The sequence below is a fragment of the Nansenia antarctica genome (genome assembly GCF_963989245.1).
Source record: "Nansenia antarctica genome assembly, chromosome: 15".
NCBI classification, from domain to species: Eukaryota; Metazoa; Chordata; class Actinopteri; order Argentiniformes; family Microstomatidae; genus Nansenia; species Nansenia antarctica.
Genome location: NC_137685.1, coordinates 6773197 through 6778442, shown reverse-complemented (window position 1 = coordinate 6778442; position 5246 = coordinate 6773197). Strand labels below are relative to the sequence as shown.

General features: G+C 44.7%; 1 long non-coding RNA gene across 1 annotated transcript; it reads right to left on the bottom strand.

Moving 5' to 3' along the window:
* Nucleotides 1–405: 405 nt before the first annotated feature.
* Nucleotides 406–3860, bottom strand: LOC308170630. The gene is made up of 2 exons (XR_013937794.1): nt 3816–3860; nt 406–806 (listed from the first exon to the last, which is right to left on the bottom strand). It is a non-coding gene; the product is annotated as an uncharacterized lncRNA (long non-coding RNA).
* Between the last annotated feature and the right edge of the window lie 1386 nt (nt 3861–5246).

The window sequence follows — 5246 nt, the reverse complement described above, 5'->3', positions numbered from 1 at the left end:
CACGCGAAGGGGAGCAAAATATGGCAGAGGACCTTTTGATGGGTAAAACATTTTACCTAATAGATATCACCATGAAACTTCCCCAATTGATTACTTACTTTTTTGTATTACACGTTTTCAGAAATGTTCTGTTTAAATATGCAAATGATGCATTATCTACTTAAAATATGAGTTAATTTGCATATCTTTAAAGAACATTGGGACCACAGATTGGATAGACAGTAATTAATTACTATACATCCCTAGAGTATTATTTGATGTGATAGACCTTGTTGGACCTTGTTGTTGGTAGTTTAATACCTTATCCCCTCTTAAAGTATGGACTGCTGTCGTTTAAAATGTGTGTTAGCCTACGTTCTGTACGGGAGTGGACCCGAATGCAGGACACTGAGGCGGAGGCAGATGAAAGGTCAAACCCATGGACAGTTACATTTATTTAGCCCACAAGGCAGTGAAAGCTGTAGGTGTATGGAGTCCGGTGGTAGGTGTGGTCCAAAATTGGGAGATGTTTTCTGATTTCTGCCGCCCTCAACAAAGTTCTCCATGAGTCCAGGTTTTGGGGTGACACCAGGTTTGAGTGTGAGTCATCATCAGAGCAGTGGATGATGCTGTCCATGATCAGAGCAGTGGATGATGCTGTCCATGATCAGAGCAGTGGATGATGCTGTCCATGATCAGAGCAGTGGATGATGCTGTCCATCATCAGAGCAGTGGATGATGCTGTCCATGCCGCTTTCTTGGCAGGTTGCTTCACCTGAAGTTGGATCCATCATTAGACTTACACTTACTGCTGATGATGTGGGTCTCTGAAATAGAGGAATACATCTAGTACAAACAAGGAATCTTCTGTAAATTTAATGTAAATTAAGTTACATTAATATTACTACAATATAAAACCCTGTCTCAAGCCTGGGTACACAACAGGCTACTTTGCTAGTTTAGCTAGCTAACTAAAGTGTTATTAACTATAAATAATAATAATAATAATGCATTTTATTTGTATTGCACTTTTCATTTAAAAGAATAGAGTGCTACAGAGTAAAAAAACAAAAACATAATAAGTTAAAAACATAGTAAAAAGCCCCGCGGTGGCGTAGCGGTCTAAGCACTAGCCACTAGTGCAAGCTGCCCACCGGGGACTGGGATCGAATCCCGGTCTCGCCAGATCCTGATATGGCCGAGGCACACAGGGAGCGGCATATTGAGTGGCCGCTCCAGAGGGCGGTATAGGACTATTTCCGGACAAGGATCCGTCGCGCAACAGCGCCCCCGGGGTGTCGGAATAACGGTGCTGGGCTCGAGGAGCCAGTCAGCTAGTCTGCCTGGCGATCTCCTCTGGGGCTGCCGGCCACGGGGTCGTGCGGCGGATCCTACCCAATAGGCAGGGGATAGTTGGATGCTAGGTTGGGTTCAATTGGATACCAAATTGGGTGAAAAAGGGATAAAATCTGGAGAAAAAAATTGAAATAAAATAAAATAAAAATAAAAAGTTAAAAAACACAAAATAAATCACAAGAATGAACACAGTTCAACAGTCAACGGCCTGTCTTAAAAGAGTCCAGGCTCTGTACTGCCCTTAGCTGGCTAGGAAGGCTGTTCCCTTAGCTGGCTAGGAAGGCTGTTCCACAGGCTCTGTACTGCCCTTAGCTGGCTAGGAAGGCTGTTCCACAGGCTCTGTACTGCCCTTAGCTGGCTAGGAAGGCTGTTCTACAGGCTCTGTACTGCCCTTAGCTGGCTAGGAAGGCTGTTCCACAGGCACGGCGCAGCCGAACAGAAGGCTCGGTCCCCCATGGTGCGGAGCCTGGTATTGGTGACCTGGAGGAGCAAGCTGTTTGAAGACCTGAGGGTGCGGGTGGAGGTTTGTGGAGTGCTGAGTTCTTGTAGATAGGGAGGTGCGTGTCCGTTGATGCATTTGTGGGTGAGAAGAAGGACTTTGTAGTCAACCCTGAATGAGACAGGGAGCCAGTGTAGTGAGTGTAGAACGGGGGTTATGTGCTTGTATTTGCGGACTCTCATCAGGATCCTGGCAGCGCTATTCTGGATGTACGGCAGCTTCTGTATGCTTTTGCCAGGAATCCTGTAGAATCTTCTTGTCGGTAATTAGATGGATCAATCTATCGAGGATTTCGTGATCTTAAATGCGTTGTGTCATCACAGAATAGATCAGGTGCGCAACATACACGATTTGACAAGAAAATAGAATGTTCAACACGGGTCGGAATCTCTGTACTTGATTTATTAAGACCGTCAGCGAATGGTTCATCAGCACAGTACCACAGCATCCGGCATTCCACGACCATTCCACGACATTCAACGACATTCAACGACATCATTAATACATACAGACAGGCTTAAATACTCTCTCGATCACCCTCTGTCTGTGCCCTGGCGCCTAACCCCCAAGGTCTTTAAGATAACAACCTCTCGACTCTGCATATTGTGGCGTTATTGCTACCCCTGAAGAGCAGGCTGACCTGGAAGGAACAGAATGTGTGTGTCTGAGTGACCTGAGAATAGAGTATGTGTGTGTGTGTGTGGGTCTGTGTCATGTGTGTGTCTGACAGACAGAAGCATAAATGTTGCTAAGATCTAACAATCCCGATGAAGAGCGCATTGCAGTAGTCCAGTCTTGAGAAGAAAAAGGCATGGACAAGTTCTCTGCATCTGACAGGGTACGAGTGGGACGGAGTTTGGAAATATTTCTGAGATGATAGAAGGAGGTTTTGCACAGGTGTTTTATATGGTCACTGAAGGTCAGGTGAGGGTCAAACCTAACCCACATATTTGAGACTGAGGAGGAGGAGAAGGGGATGACTTGGCCCTCGAAGGTGAGCTGTGATATGGGCGAAGACTGAACCTGGTGTGGGGTGCCAACAAGAAGAGCTTCGGATTTGTTACTGTTTAACTGAAGGAAGTTGTTGTTCATCCATGCCTATCTCCTCAAGACAGGTGGTGAGACATGACATGGCTACAGAGAGGCTTGGGGCAGTTTTAATGTAGAGCTGTGTGTCATCAGCATAACAATGGAAAGACATCCCATATCTGGTGATGACACGACCGAGGGGGAGCATGTAGGTGATGAAGAGGATGGGGCCGAGAACCGACCCCTGTGGAACACCACAGGTGACAGGGTTAGAAGTCTGGACTTGCATCCTTCCAGTGAGACGTATTCAGTCCTGCCAGAGAGATAGGACTGAAACCACTTCAGTGCAGAGCCTGAGAGTCCAATGGTGGTGTGGAGGCGCTCTAGGAGGATAGTGTGATCCACCGTGTCAAATGCTGCTGTCAGGTCCAGGAGGATGTCATCAGCAGTTCATTCGTCACCCTTAGCATAGCCGTTTCTGTACTGTGGGCTGAGCGAAAGCCTGACTGAAATCTTGGTTGTTGTGTTTGAGGCGATCCTGGAGATGGGAAGCAACTTCCTTCACTAGCACCTTGGACAGGAAGGCAAGGTTGGAGATAGGCAAACTCCCAGGCGATCGGTTGGTAGCAGAGGGAGACAGAGAGGAAGAGCTGGGCATCAGAGAGCGAATGTTGTTGACCTTGGATCAGATTTTTTTTTATACAGGTAAGAAACACATTGAGCCCCAAGGGCTCATTTTCAAGTGTGACCTGTTCACAGGCATACAACATCCACCACAAACAAATACAATACAAAACCTGGCCTACATAGTCTAAAAACTAAACTAAAAACTACACTGTCTAAAACTAAAACTAGTCTAAAACAGTTGTTGTTAATTTATTGTTGGTTATGAATCAAAGAACAGTTATTGAGTTTAAGGCGATTTAATCCAAGTTACACAACAGATACATACATACAGCTGGAGTCTGATCTCTGCTCCCGTGCTGGCCTGGGCTGGTGAAAAAAGAGGAAGCTCTCTCCCTCCCTGGCTGTTTTGTTCCAGTCACCTAGATGCCTGCCCTCTTATGCAAATATCTACCAGTGCCTATCAGTCGCCTAGATGGTCAAGAGGGCCGTCCCCTGTGATGTCACTATGGCCTTAGGTTAGAGGGCTGGTCAGATTACAAGAGCCATTGCACAACACTCAGGGGGCTATTTGCACAACATTGCACAACATTCCCCTACAGCATTTATACAGGCCCCTATCATACTATTGTGTGTTTAAGTAGAAATACACGACACAGTCTAAGATAATCTAAAACTAAACTAAAACTACAAAAACCTAAAACTAGACAGCTAAAGATCTAGGGACAGGGAGGGGTCAGTAATGGGCAAAAGGGAGGGTCAACTTAATAGCAAGAACAAATCATGGACTCGCACTGTATGCCTCTCAGCAAGAGCTTGAAACTGGAGAGAGGGATCAGCTGAGACAGTTTCAGACACTGCTGTAATGAATTCCAAGAGGAAGGGGCTGCAAATGAGAACTATGTTGCGTCAGAACCCTTGACTCAAACCAAATGCTTACGGAATCAGTTGTTTAACAAGCTTCAACTCACTATTATTAATCAATCCACTTGAAAGGATTGTTAATAATGCCATTAATAATGTACATTTTCTGATGTTGATTATGCATTGTTTTTCATAAGTGCAAACAGAACTAACCACGGTGTAATGCGCATTAGACATTCATAATTAATGCATTCATAATTCGTAATTCTCTATGTAGACCGGGTCTCGCTCCTTGAGCATTGAAGAGCAGTGTCCTTTCGCCTCTTCATGTAAATCATTTGGAGTGGTATTTTAATATTCATGGTTGTCCCACAGTGTTACACAACAGTGTCTCCTCTCTGCCTGCCGAGTGTGAATGGAATGATAAATCTTATAGTGAGGAATCGTTGGGACTTTCTTTAACCTGGGGTTAACACTGCGTCATATCAATATCGCAATATCACACGAGAGAGAGAGTGTGTTAAATACTGAATATCAGCACGGCTGTGATTCGGTCGTAGGTACGAGGCCGCAGGCCAACAGTTCTACAGCGCGATTTATTAGTTAACAGTAATAAGCGACAACAGATTATGATTTGTTTGTTTATTTAATCATAAAAATAAACAAAAAATAGTTCCGCAACTGAACTTCAAATGGACTGTTGCCTAGTAACCTGAACACAAACATGTAGTCTAATTAACGGTCATTTAGTAGAACATCTGTGCGGCGGAGTGATACATATAGTTAAAAGTCCCAGTGCTGTTATACTGTATATCGTAACTCATGGAATGCCTCTTGTCCAATCAAATGATTTGGTCGGAACTAACTGTTGTATACGTTCCATATAAACCTACCA